This window comes from Sciurus vulgaris (assembly GCF_902686455.1).
Source record: "Sciurus vulgaris genome assembly, chromosome: 10".
NCBI classification, from domain to species: Eukaryota; Metazoa; Chordata; class Mammalia; order Rodentia; family Sciuridae; genus Sciurus; species Sciurus vulgaris.
Genome location: NC_136470.1, coordinates 139,371,243 through 139,385,851, shown reverse-complemented (window position 1 = coordinate 139,385,851; position 14,609 = coordinate 139,371,243). Strand labels below are relative to the sequence as shown.

Here is a 14,609-nt window from a genome sequence, read left to right as displayed (position 1 = left end):
TGCACGCCCTCATTCCGGTGCCCTGAGACTTGGAAGGTGATCCTCGGATCTGGCAACACAGTCGTTGAAGCTCTTGATGAGGACAGTTGGGTAGAGTGTGGGGCAGACTCTGCCCAATTAGAGTGGGATAAAGAGTGAATAGGAGCCGGGTGTCATGGTGCACACCTGAAACCCAGTGACTAGGGAGGCTGAGGCAAGAGGATGGCCAGCTCCAGGCCAGCCTCGGCAACTTAGTGAGCCCTGCCTCTAAACAAAAATATGAAGGGCTGGGGGCTTGTAGTTCGATTGTTGAGCACCCCTGGGTTTGATTCCCAGTACCCATCGCCCCAAAAAAATGAGAGAGAAGAAAAAGGAGGAGAGAGACAGTGAGAACACCCCACCTGGTTGGGTGCGTGTCCCGGCAATGGGTGGCAGCTGAGGGTGGGGCGTGGGGACAGGAAGTCAGATTGTACAGTACAGTAGGTGATCTGCAGAAGAGGAAAATATCAATGATGCAGAAGTGGGGAAGAGAAAACCACATGTTACGTAGCTTTGAATTGTTCCCAAACACTTTCCTAATTTGCTGTGTGAGTGACATGTGTTTTTCTGCGATAAGAACATGGAGTGCAATGCTCCTGCCCGCAAGACTTACATCACGCCTGGCCAGACCACATACGTGAGTTACTCATCTCACACACTGGACTCCAGAACCCGAGTAAACCCAGGGTCCTGTACAGACACCTTGAGGGCATGGGGTGCACAGGGCTGCTCTCTGCCAGCCTGCCCACTCTTCTCTGAAGACCGGCTGCACCACTCCCTGGCTTCCAGGGACCTGCCTGTCCTCTGGGATCTCCATAGCTTCAACCCATCATCCTCTTCTGAGACCTCCCTCCGCAAGGTAGGCCTCCCCTCTGCATCAAAGCCTCTTCTGAGACCTCCCTCCACAAGGTAGGCCTCCCCTCTGCATCAAAGCCTCTTCTGAGACCTCCCTCCGCAAGGTAGGCCTCCCCTCTGCATCAGAGCCTCTTCTGAGACCTCCCTCCGCAAGGTAGGCCTCCCCTCTGCATTAGCCCTGCATCCTCAGAGGACACCTCCATTCTGACTAAGCAACCAGAATTTAATAAGTGGGTTCTAAATGAAAGGGACTCACCCCCTACATAGATGAGGCACCTCCCTGAAAGGTTTGTTCTTGTGATTCTCCTGTTGGAGCACGTGGGAAGTAAAGGAGCTCTTTGTACGGCAGGGGATTCATCATCTCCGGTCACCTCCTTCTCCTAACGATATGAACCACAGCAGGACCCAATCCTTGAGGAGGCAGAGGAGAAGGGGGTTGGACCCTGGGCCAGAGGAAGAGCCAAGTGAGGGGCAAGAAACAAGGGCGAGCCAGGCAGAGGAGGCGGGTGGCAGGTGATTGGACAGACCATGGACCAGCACCTTCTGTCTCCTCAAAGTTCAACTACCTGCTGAGAGTCAGGAGGGGAAAGAAGGAGGTAGAGGTTTTGCTGAAATGGAAAAGGTGTGAATGAGGCAGAGCGAGATAAACAGACCAGGGAGCGGGACTGCTGGGTGGCGCCTGGGGCCGCTCCAGGTCACTGGCCATCCATCTAAACTGAGGTCCAGGCATTGACACCAAAAGAGCTTCTCTCGTGGTTTAAATGGCCACTTTCACCGTGATGAAAAGACTGTAAGACAGATCTTCGAATTTTCAAACCCTGACCAAAGGAATCTCCATAAAACCTGCCATTTGTTGTATTACATCAACGATGATTTTCTGGTTTTGATTATTTTGCTGAGGTTACATGAGAGAAGTCCTTGTTCTAGAAACTGCACAAGAAAGCAGGTGGAGGGAGATGGAGATCACGTGAGGACTTACTCCTAGCAGGTTCTGACAAGGAATGTGTGAATATAAAAGGAAATAGGCATACTTTTGCTTTCCATCTTTATAAAGGTATATTAACAAATATAAGTTTTCTATTTTATGGGGCATAACTTGATATTTTGATATATATATATATATACACATCGTGACATGGTTAAATTAAAGTTATTAATATAATTTTAAAAACAGATAAAATAAGGTAAAGCAGCACATTTTTAAAGTCCTCTGATTTGTTCTTTATGACAACTTTAAACCCTGGTGCCCTGAGGGTGAAAGTAGCAGCAATCAGTCTTAAAAACAGAGAAAATGATCACAAGAAGAGGGTTTCTACCAAGGCCACCTGGGCTGCGTCCAGGCAGAGAGGTAGGTGACCTAACTGTGACATCCTCCTGTTGACATTTAGGGGCTGATAATCCCCTGCTACAAGCGTCGTCCTGTGCATGACCATGGTCAGCATCAACTCTGACCTTTCACTGTGAGATGCCCATGGCAACCGGCTCAAGCTGGGACAGCGAAACGCCAGTGGGGACATCTTCAGACACTCCCTGAATCAATAGCACCCCTGGAGAGAACCACTGCCTAATGAACGCCTGCCTGTGACTTGCATACGGGAGTTTTAGAAATCAGGATTACACTCACACATATAAAAACATGTATCTTTGCAAAGTGTATTATGAATCTGTGGTCTGTGCGCCTATTTACATACATAGGGAGACAATCAGATCAAGCAGCACAGGGACTGTGAGAAAGGATACAGCAAATGCTAAGTGTTACGATTGGGAAGAATATGGGTCAAAAGTATCCAAAATGTATTGATGCTATTCTTGTAAATTTTCTGTAAATTTGAAATTATGTCAAAAAAAAAAAAAAAACGGGTCAGAGACTTTCAGTCCTTTATTTGAAATGCATCTGAAACATTTCTAGAGTTGTATATCTTACTTGGCCCTTCAATAGAATCTTAAAATGTCAGGACCTGAAAATTTTAAGGAACTATATATTCAGAACTTTTTTTAAGAAAAATGTCAAGGCAAGGCTGGTGCTAGTTTGCTTTTAGTTTGCCGCGTGAAGCTTTGGGGTAACTCCGCCTCAGGAGTAAACCTCTGCTGTGAGGGAGAGCGGGTCGCCCCGTTGTCCTGCAGGTCTCTCTGCATCCTCTCCGGAACGCTGTCATTCGACAAAGAGCATCTTACACTCCACACAGAAATCTAGGCACCCTGGCTGCCTCTCCCTGCTCTCCACACCTAGTCCATCCCAAGCTGCTGCTGGTTCACCCCACGTTCTTCCCTCCCTCCTCTCAGCCTCTGGCCCACGCCACCGCTGCCACCTTCCTGGAGACCTGCTTTCAGTCTTGCCCCTCCCCAGCCTGTCTTCCACACCACCCCCACGCCCGTCTCTTCAGCGGCACTTCTGCCTAAATGAGCCCAATGTTCAGAGGCTGTAGAATCTTCTGGAATCTGCCTGCATGTCCCAGCACTTCCTTTTCTCCTTTCTCCATCATTCCACAAGTTCCAACCACACCACACTCCCTGGAGCTCTGGGACCAGCTCCCTGGCCCTGAATCAGCAGTCTTGGTGGGAATGCTCTTACCTCTGATTGTCCATATTTCAACATTTATTCAGCAAAGATTGATGATGTGTGTTCTGTGTGTGAGGCCCTGTCCAGGCTCCGAGACCACAGTAGGGAGAGCAGCAGAGGCAGCCTTTCCCCAGGGCTGGCAGTCTAAGCAGTGACACACCCAGGATGGCGGAACCTGAAAGCAACATCATCTGCAGGACTTTCTGTAAGAAAAACACCTACATAATTGTGACTGCAGAGTTATATTTGGAAAGTAGATGCTCATTTAGACTAAGAGAAGGAATTTCAGTCAGTTTCCGAGCCCATACTTCACTGGCTTCATGGGAAATCTGCCTCTAATTCTGTAGATAAGTCTGGGGACATGCAATACAGCTAATAATGTTTTCCAAAAAGCTGGTGTTCCACACATGGTGGCATATACCTACGACCCAGCAACTTGGGAGAATAAGGCAGAAGGATGGAAAGTTCAAGACCAGCCTCAGCAACTTAGCGAGACCCCATCTCAAAATGAAAAATAAAAAGGGCAGGGGAGGTGACTCAGAGGTAGAGCACCCCAGCTTCAACCACCAGTACCAAAAAAAAATATTAGATGATGTTAAAAATACAAAAGAAGACGCTGTGATGTACAACCATGAAATCTGGGAGGTGGAGATCTTAAGTGGATAAGGATAGAGCCCAGGCAATAGTCCCGAGCCTTTAAAGTCAGAAGTAGTTTTGCTTTCTTAATTATTGTTATGGTTCGGATGTGAGGTGTCCCCCTAAAAACTCACATGTGAGACAGTGCAAGAAGTTTCCAAAGAGAAATGACTGGGTAGTGACAGTCTTAATTAATTAATTAAGTGATTAATTCCCTGGTAGGGATTAACTGAGTGGTAACTAAGTGGTAGGCGTGGCTGGAGGAGGTGGGCTTTGGGGTGTGGCTTTGGGGTATACATTTGTATCTGGACAGTGGAGTCCTCTGCTCTCTGATCACCATGTGAGCTGCTTCCCTCTGCCACACTCTCCCGCCGTGATGTTCAGCCTCACATCAGCCCCGAGGAATGGAGTCTGCTGTCTATGGACTAAGATCTCTGAAACCGTGAGGCCCAAATAACCTTTTCCTCCTCTACAATTGTGCTGGTCCGGTCCTTTAGTCACAGCAATGGAAAAGCTAACTAAAACAATTATCTATTGCAGCAAATTTTTGCAGGGAAGGGTAGCAGAAGACTGTGTAGCTGGTGGTGATTTCTTGGCCATTTCACCAGCACATAGGCAGCAACAAAAGCAAACGCAGCTGGACCACACCAGACTGAAAGCTGAGCATTGCAAAAGCAGCGAGCCACAGAGCAAAGAGTCGGCTGGAGGTTGGGAGGAAACGGTTACCCACCATGTGCTTGATAAAGGCTTAACTTCCAAAATACACAAGGATCCCCTCCAGCTCAACAGCAGCAGACACTAATGACCCAATTGAAAACAGCGTCAGGACTTGAACTCACATTTCCCCAAAGAAGACATTGAAGTGATGGACAGGTTTATCAAAAGAAACGCTCCACTCCGTGCATCCTGAGAGTCACGAAAATCACAGGGGGCACCACCCCACCTGCCAGGATGGCTGTTATCAAAGCACCCACATGGACAAGGGCGTGGGGACTCTGAAACCAAGCACTCTGTTAATGGGAACGCACAACGGTGGGTACTGTGCAAACTGGTGTGGAGGGTCCCCAAGGAGGAAAAGTGGAATAATCATATGATCCAGCGATTCCACGTGCAGGCATTTATCCAAAAGAATTGAGATCAGAATCTCAAAGCAATCTTCACATGCTCAGAGCTGCACGGTTCCCCATCACCAAGATCTGGAACCAAACAAAACATCAGCTGACAGATGAGTGGACAAAGGAGAAGCAATATATATGTATTAATATATATTAATAATATAATTTTAAACATATATATTGCAAACTATACATATATATAAAGCAATTTTATTCAGCTTTAAGAAAAGAAGGAAATTGTTCAGTGTCAGACAACCTGCACAAACCTCGAAGACATTATACTACCAATGAATTACTCACCAATCACAGAAAAAAGTCCTACATGACAGCACGTGATAATCCTACATGACTACACAATCTGAAATTGTCAAGTGCATACAATTAAAAAGTGGAAGAGGGTCATCATCAGGGGTTCTGGGGAGGGAGAAATGGGCATAAAGTTTCAATCAAGCAAGGTGAATAAGCTCTGGAGTTCTGGTGTACAACATCATGCTTGTAGTCCTGATAATGTACTGTTCACTTAAAATTATTTTAAGGTGGTATACTTTATGTTAAATATTCTTACTTCAATAAACTCAGATCAACTTTTGAAAAAGACTACATTTTGTTTGTTATAATACAAATTTGCTTTATATCTGAAACACCTGTAAAAATAATTTTTTAGAGACATGAAGGATTTTGCCAGAATATGAGGCATCTATCAGGACAGACAGTTGTCACTGTAATCTTGAGATTGTGATCTGGATTATCTTGCAGGGTATTTAGAGTATACCAACCCACCAAAACCCTTTTGAAAATGGTCTTAAAACGCCAAGGCTGCTACTTAAATAGAAATGCATCATGCAATATCTCCAAGAAATGAATAAAAAACTGAAAAGGGAGCTCAATTTCAACAGAAGGCAAAGAGCTGAAGACGAAGAGAAAGGCAAAGAAGCCGAAAACTTTGGGTCCTGAACTCCAGCCCTTAGTCCCCCATATCAGCCCGGCTAGGCTACTGAAGGCGTGGGCGTTCAGAGACTGAGAAGAAAGGAGGTTGTCAGTAGTATTACCATGGCTCCAGTCTGGAGGAAAACTCCAAATGTTTCTAAACTTCTATGGGATCACTCTTTTCACTTTTCTTGAAGTTAGACTTTGTCACTTTACAACAGCTCCACTTAGCTCTAAAAGATCATTTTAACGAAGAGTGCTTTAATTCCAGGCATTAGAGAATGAGCCCTTGGGCTTGCTTGTCTTCAGGACCAGGCTGACTCCCCTCTTCTCTGAAAAAATGTGTCAAAGCACTCAGGAATTGGAACTTTGTACAACTCCCTTCAATTAGTAGAACAGAAACACACATAATGAAAAGAAAATGTCTCTCTGCCTGGTTCATGCCCAGTCTTTTGCTCCCAGATAAATAATTGAGAGTTTCTTATGGGTCCATCAGGATCTCCGGGAAACACACACACACACACACACACACACACACACACACACAACATTTTGCACACATTCCATTAAGTATTTAAGAGTATTTGGATCTTTACATTTTTTTTAAACAACTATTGCCAAATTACCTTTCAAGGAGTCGTGCGTGTTTTTTCCCACACACACAACTGTAGAAGATGTGTGTGTTTATTTTTTCACACCCTCCCCACCAATGGATTTTGAACTGAGTTAATTTGAAAGGTGTTATATGCATGTATGGAAATGTCACAGTGAAACTTTGCACAATTAATATGCATTAATAACTATAAAAAGAAAAGATCACCATTCTTGCTTTTGTCACCTTTATTTAATTACAGATGAAAGTGAATACCTTTTCCTGTTGGGGTCATTTGTATTTCTTTCTCTGTTAAGCATCCATCACATTTACCTATTTTCTACTACATTTTCTTTTACATGGCTAGGGTGTAAATCCTTTGTAAATTTAAAAAAAAAAAATTGTAGTTTATGCTATTTCAAATGAAATGCTCGCTTTTTCCCGATGTTTATTGCTTGGAAAGACTCTTTACTGTCAGAAAAGGTTGCATATTAGTTTTGTAACTAGCCACCTAGCTAACATTTTTTATATTGATTTCAAAAGGACTTTTTGAGATTCTTTTAAGTCCAACTAGATAGCACGCTCTCCAACAAGTGACGGTCTTGTCCTTTCCCGTTTCTTCTGCCCCTCGGTGTTAGTTTTCCTACCTGCGTCAAAACATTGAGAGAAGTGACCTGGAAGGAGGAAAGGCGAACTGGCTGGGCGATTCAGAGGTTTCCGTCTTGGTCGGCTGTCTCTTAACTCTGGGCTGTGATGAGAAAGATCATCATGTCAGGGAGCACAAGGTGGAGCCGAGCTGTTCTCCTCGGGGCAGGAAGGACAGGGAGAAGCAGGGGTAAGGGTCCTGGTGTCCCCTTCAAGTCACACCCCCAGTGATTCACTTCTGTCCACTCGGCTCAATCTCCCGAGCCTTTCACCAGTGGTCACTAGTGCCGCAGGCTTGACCAAGCCGGGAGGGCACGAGCCTTTGGGGCCATTGAAGGCCCAAGTTCACACTCTTCTTCTTCTCCTTTGTTTAATTCAAATGGCCTTTATCTCCTGGACGAATGGAACCATAGTGTCACCACCAGAACCCTCGCCTGCAGCCTGCGTTGGGACGTTGACACTATTTGCCCACCAGGTAGTTCCTCAAGCTGAACGTCCGTCAGACACCTTCAGTGTCCACAGGAATGGGATCGTCCCCCTTTTAACTCAATGTTATGAGGAACTATATTCATTTGCTTTCTTCTGTGTGAAATTTGGGGGATGGAACTCACTTGGCCAGGAGGTGTAGTCTTCCTTCATTGACAACTATTTACAAATCGTAAAAGGTATTTGGATCAGTATCATAAGTGAGCTTGCTCTATAACTCTTTGGGTTGGGAAAGGAAGGACAAGTTTTATTATCATTTTTCTTCTTAGTCAGCAAACAGCATGTGGCAGCTTGTTTTCTTTCCCAAACCACCAAAACATCTTAAATCAGGTTGGAGACGTCTGTGAAACCTGTAGACCAGTTTTATAAGAGAAGCACTTCTGCATTTTCTGCAAATTTGGTTTGATTTCTTCTTTATCAAAAGTCTTTTAAGTAAAAATATAAATTCTCAAAATAGTGATGGTTTAGCTTTTTGAAATCAATTATCATTTTAACATCTGTAGACTCAAGGTAATAGTTTCCTTTCCATGACTGATCTTGATGGTTTCTTTTCTTTCTTTTTTGTTGAGCATTCTACCTATAATTTGCCAATTTTGTTGGTCTTTTCAACAAATCAACCTTCGGCCTTGCCAATTTTCTCTGTTGTCTGTTATCTCTTTTGTTCAACTCTATTCTTTCTTTTGTTATTTCTTTCCTCTACTGACCATGGGTATAATTTGCTCTTTTTCTATTCATTTAAGGTGGAATGTTAGGAACTAATTTTAGATATTTCTTCTTTTCTAAAATAAGCATTTAAAAAGTATGAGTTTTCCTCTCTCCGAAGTTTCAGACCTATCTCACAAAAATTCCTATTATTCATTCCAGAGTACTTTCTGATTTTCCCTTGTTTGCCATGATACTTTGTGTTTTTCCTGTCTGGGGTTTGACAAGCTTCTTAAATCTATAAATCTATGTCTTTGAATAAAAAGAGAATCTCAACTGTTTTTCTTCAGTGTGTGTGTGTGTACACATATGTACCAATGTGTACACACGTGTTGTGTACACGTGTGCTGCATGCGTGTGTGTGTGTGTGTGTGTGTGTGTGTGCCTCCACCTCTTGCTCTGACTCCCTGAGACTCCCATCTGTGTACATTAGACCTTCTGCTATTACCCAGGTGTCCCTGGAAACTGAGTTTTTCCTCTCTGTTGGTCAGTCTCTCCTGACTTATCTTCAAGTTCACTGACTCGTTCCTCTGCCAACTCATTCAGCGTGTGAGTCCATCTATCCGCAAACTTTTTTCTTTTCAGTTGAAGATGTCGTGCTTATCATTTCTAAAATTCCATTTGGTCCTTCTTAAGAAGATAACTCGCTCCTCGCTGCATGAGACTTTCTCTCTTTTCCTTCCGGGAGTGTTTCCTCTACCTCACGTGGCCTGGTTACGTTTCGGTGTTCCCAGTCTCTGTGTTCACACCAGGGACGAGAGCTGCTGGCTGTATCATGGGTCCCGTGGTGATCCTCTGCAGCAAACAGTCTCATTCAGACAGTCAGGTCTGTTTCCCGTGGGTGGAAATTCAAACCGACCTATGTCCCAGCCTTGGCAATCGCGTGTTAGGTGTGGGTCCTGCACTGGGCGTTTGCGGGTTACTGTGAGAGTGTTTTGAGGAATCTAGTTTTCAGTGCAGTTCTTGGAGCCTGGTTTGGGTCCCTCCTGGCAGGTGCTACCCCAGGGGCAGGACGCTCCGGCACGCATGCGCTGAGTCTGTGAGGAGGCCTTTGCCCTGTGCAGACGTGGGTCTGACTTGAGTGTGCCTCATCAGGCGCTGGCTGAGACCCTTGCAGGTCATATCTAGCTCTGGCCTTTTCAGGAGGTGCCCTGGCAGGCACTCTTCAGCCTGAAGTCCGACTTCTTGGTTTCTGTGGGGCCTGCTCTTACCACAGTCACAAAGGAAAACTCCATTGACAGACACGCAGGAAGCTTCCCCAGGTGGGACCTGCACTCTGTTCCCGCTCTTTTCTGCGACCTGCTTTTGTTTCATCCAGAGTGCTGGAACATTCCAGAAATGCTTGTTTTTCCTTCAGTTTTGCGTTGTAACTGGTGGGAGAGAAGGGCTGCCGGGGGATTATTTCCTGAGATGTTTGCGTGTTTAAAGACACCCTTTGCTATTGTGCTTAAATAAAGCCAAGACCTGTGTGATATTTAACTCTTTCCCTCACAGCTCTGCAGACGTGGCTGTGCTGTACTCAGAGGAAGTCCGCGGTGACCTGCCGAGAGCCGCTCACACCTGAGGACACCTAGCCCCTCACGGAGCTCTCGTCCTTGAAGTTCAGTAAATTCCTCAGAACCATTTCTTGACGCTAAACATCCTGTATCCATTTTTCCTAGAACAGGGTGAGCCTTTAATCTGCGGTCTCAATTTTTTCCCTTCTTATAAAAATATTCATTTTATCTGTGAATACTTTTTTGACTCCAGTGCTTAGTTTATTCTTATTCATGGACACCGAGGATCCTCCCGTGAAACGGTTTGCTCTCTGTATCTAGTACGTGTCCTCCGATTCCTTTAATCTCTTTGTCCCTTTCATATCAAATCACTGCGATTATCCCAAACCTTTCTCCATTTCAGAAACTCTGTTTTTACCATGTTTATTCTAATCTTTCCTAATTCTAATTTATTCATTAGTTCTGTGTTAAGCATCATCTGTTTTCTTAGCTCTGGAATTTCCCATTTCATTTTTCTGGTGCTTCGTCATTTATTTTTTTATTTCTTAGTGAATTTATGTTCTTCTTAATTATTACTCTATGGTGGTTCTCTTACGGTATACATAGTGGGCTGAATAATGTCCCTCCAAAATTCAGGTCCACTTGGACCCTCTGAATATGACCTTATTGAAAACAAACATTCTTTGTGAATGTAATCAAGCTGAGCATTGAGATAAGATCGTGCTGGATTAGGATGGAGTCTATGTCCCATGTCAGCACCCATAGGAGAGGCAGAAAAGGACAGAGACACAGAGGAGCAGCCACACATGCACGACTGCAGGGAGTGGAGGGGCATCTGCGGCCTCAGGAGCCGAGGGTGGCCAGCGGCCTCCAGAGGCCAGGGGTGAGGCACCCCAGATCTCCTGCCTCATAGGCTCCAGAATTAACAATCCTGGGGACACTCGATCTGGGACTTCTGGCCTTCTGAAGAGTGAGAGCACAGATTCCCAGTCCTGAAGGCACCCGGTTTGTGGCACCCTAGGAAGCTAAGGGGAAGTGGCTGCTACAGCAAGGACTCAGAGCACAGGAGTGGCTCTGCAACTGGAAGGCTGAGGCCGGACAATCCGGAGGCCCTTCAGAGAAACCGGGACTTCCCTGAAGAGCCGGCTGCTGGACACGAGGGTCTCCAAGGCAGCTCCGGGAGAGCACAGCCGGAGCGAAGAACGTGGTCAGAGCGTCTGTCATCTCAGAGCGGACACGTCATCATAAAGAGAATGTGGTAGAAATGGGACACCCAAGGATGGTTCTGGTGAGGTCTCAGGAGGAAAACGAGGGCCATGCTGGGAACTGCAGAGGCAGCCCTTGTCGTAGAGTGACAGACGCCTTGGCCGAATGGGGTCCTGTCACTGCGACGAAAACGACCCACAGGTGGTAGACTTGGAGGGGTAGCTGAGTAAGAGGTGCCACTTGGTGTCTCCCTTCTGCTTATAGTGCAGTGTCACAGGAGAGAGAAAAAGCAGCAGGACCTGGAGGAGTTGGAAAAGTCTCCGCCTATCAGACAGCAGACTCCAGAAGCAGGACTGGCGCTCCTGAGCAACCTTGTGCCAAAGTCAGTGTGTGACTCAGTCATGGAATCAACCTCCTGAGCAGAAGCTAGCACTCGAGACGGGGTGGCTCGGGACAAACAGCGAGCATCCACGTGTGCCCTGGCACCGACAGCTGTGAGCGGCACCAACGGCCACAGGGCCTGCGGGGAGTGTCATGTCGGCAGGATCCCGGGGACCCAGAGGCAGAGGAGACCAAGGACAGGGATGCTCTCGGACTCCGGGACTCCTCTGGAAGTGCTCAGCTAATGCCTGCCAGCCTTCCGGAAAAGGACGGAGCCGGAGCGGGCTGGGTGGCTGCCCTGTGCCCCGGACACAGCAGCGAGCCTTGGGACTCTGTCCAGGCCTGGAGCCTGACGCACTTAGTCCTGCTGGGGTCTGAGCTTGTTGGGACCAGTGACCCTTTTATGTCTTCCAATTTCCTCCCAAGGGAGTGGGAATGCCAAGCCTGTGCCACCTCACCATGGCATTTGGGAAGCAGACGGCTGGTTCCGAGTCTCACAGGTCCACGAGTGGAGCTGGCCACTCTGAGGGCAGCAGTCACAGAGCTGCTCTGCATGAGTGTGAGAGACCCCGTGGGGCCAGGGGGAGCAAGTGCCCCCGCTCCGGGGATCGCCGTGCAGCCCTGGGCACCATCTGCGGGGAGTCACTTCTGCCTCCTTGGTGTTGTCTCATAGATGATGAATTTCATCTGTCAAGGTTCTTTTCAAGCTATGCTCCTTAAAAAAAAAAGTTCATTGGGTTTTTATAATGTAGCTTCAAGCCCTTTATTTTATTTTATTTTATTTTTTCTATCAAGACCTTTCATCGACACCTAAACAAGCTTTGGAACATTCTTCTCGTCTTTCTTTCATGTTGCCAAGACCTAGTTTTGATTCCTCAGAGCTTTAGTGAAAACTTCATTTCTTTAATTGGGCATCAAGGAAAAAAGGTCATTTCAGCTATGGACAATCACAGACAGAGGACTTCACCTGTGTGTATATTTCATAATTTTGTGTAAAATTCACTCTACGAGGACCTGGGCTGAAGACGTGGTGAGAACCTCATGAAAGGAGGTATCCAAATGATCAAGGCAACTGAACTGCTGATGTTTTCCACAGCCAGAGATCTGGTTGACTGTCGGCAGAACTTAGCTCCACCATCCTGTGAAACTGATTGACCATGTCAGCTACTAAACATGTCCTGGACACTCAATGGCCCAGCAAGTCAGCTTCTGGATACAACCCAACAGAAGCGTATTCATGTGTTCACCGAAAGACTTGTCAGATATGCACCTAGCATTTCCAAACTGGGAACTGCTCAAATATCTCAACTGCAAAGCAAAACAAAAATGCAGAAGGCTCACACCATGGAATACCACTCAGAATACGAACAGACAGACTGGCACTGCACGGAGGAGTCAGGTGGGTCCCACAGACGTAATGCTGAGGAGAGGGAGACTGACTGTGTGACTCCTCTGTCCATGTGAAGTTCAAAGCCAGGCGAAACTAACCTGTGGAAGTAGAACTTAGGGTAGCAGCTGCTCTTGGGAGAGATGGATATGACTGAAAGGATCCCAGGGAGATCCCTGAGCCACTAGCAATGTCCTGTTTCTTGATGTCTTCACTTGGTGAAATTAATCAGAATAAACCTATGATCTACTCATTTTTCTAGATGGACATTATATCCTAATCAAAGGTTGCAGGGTTTTGTTTTGTTTTGTTTTGTTTTATGTAAGTTCAATGTCTTAGCTCAACAGAAACAGGCCTGGCTTGTGTGTGTGTGTGTGTGTGTGCATGGTTGGGGTGTATGTGGTTTTGTGTGTGTGTGTGTGTGTGTGTGTGCATAGTTGGGGTGTATGTGGTTGTGTGTGTGTGTGTGCATGGTTGGGGTGTGTGTGTATGTGTGTGTTCACACAGTTCCTCTTGGGCTGTCACTCATCAGTTCCCTCGCCATCCTTCGGCTGCCCCTCATCCCTGCCCAGCCAGGCTTCCTTTGCTGCTTTTAACTACAAACCTCGTTCATACAAAGGAACTTGGATTTCACCTGGGGATCTCTAAGTCTCTCTCGGAGGACAATATTTCTCTTCTCACATCCTCTATGCTAGATCTTTAACCAGCTTTGAAAATCAGTGAATCGGGCTGATCTCTGTGCTGGTGAGTGAGCACGGGTGACCTCTTCCCCTGCTGCATGGGTAGGAAGTGGTTCCTAGTCTCTGCTCCCAAAGGGCTGGTTGTGATCATCCCAAGCTGACCGCATGCTTCTGCATTCATCCTCTCCAAACTGTGGTGGCTGTGGGGAGGAGATCAGTGATATATTTTATTACTGAATTAATCTTCTTCCCCTGATTTTGATGACTGGAGGTGGGGATCTTCAGAGCCTGTCCTACATTGCCTCTTGTCCAAGCTCAGAGATAATGCAGTATTTATTTAATACCTTCTGCCATAGTTATTTCTCCTGTGTGGCTCTTTTTTGGCTATCTGGTCAGAAAACCCAGGTTCAGTTTCCCAAAGAGCTACCATATATTCTAAGATGCACGGGTAGTCAATTTAAAAAAAAAAAAAACCTGTATAAACCCTGTAAACAACAATAATAGCACAGGTATGTGGCAAGTTTAAATGGTCAATGTTTCCCCCACATTTTATCGGTGCACTATACTTATACACTATGATGGGGTTTATCGTTCTACATTCTTAACCATCAATGTTCTGGACGAAGGCCCCAAGACTGGCTGCAGGTGCCTTGCGGTAGAACCCCATGGGTCAGACCCCAAGGAGGTAAGACGTCTCCCTTCCTCGGAGAACACTTGAGCTCAGTTTTCTCCGGAAGGCAATGGCAGGGCCTGTACCTGCTCACTGCCCACCCCTACCCCAATTCTAAATAAGTAGTTTTGGAGAATAAATAAATTAACAAATGGGGATCTCATCATAACATAGAAAATATAAACAGCATGCCAACGTCAGAAAGAGAGGCGGACAGGAGCAGTCTCCTTCACACCCACGAGGCCGCTGCCAG

General features: G+C 46.1%; 1 protein-coding gene across 1 annotated transcript in view; it reads left to right on the top strand.

The window, feature by feature from the left end:
- The first annotated feature begins 675 nt into the window (after nucleotides 1-675).
- The window catches only part of LOC306637738 (neprilysin-like), a 45,077-nt gene continuing 31,143 nt past the window's right edge, over nucleotides 676-14,609 (top strand). Inside the window, exon 1 of the mRNA XM_079100518.1 lies at nucleotides 676-877. The gene's annotated coding sequence lies outside the window, so the exon portion shown is untranslated. The remainder of the gene's footprint in view (nucleotides 878-14,609) is intronic.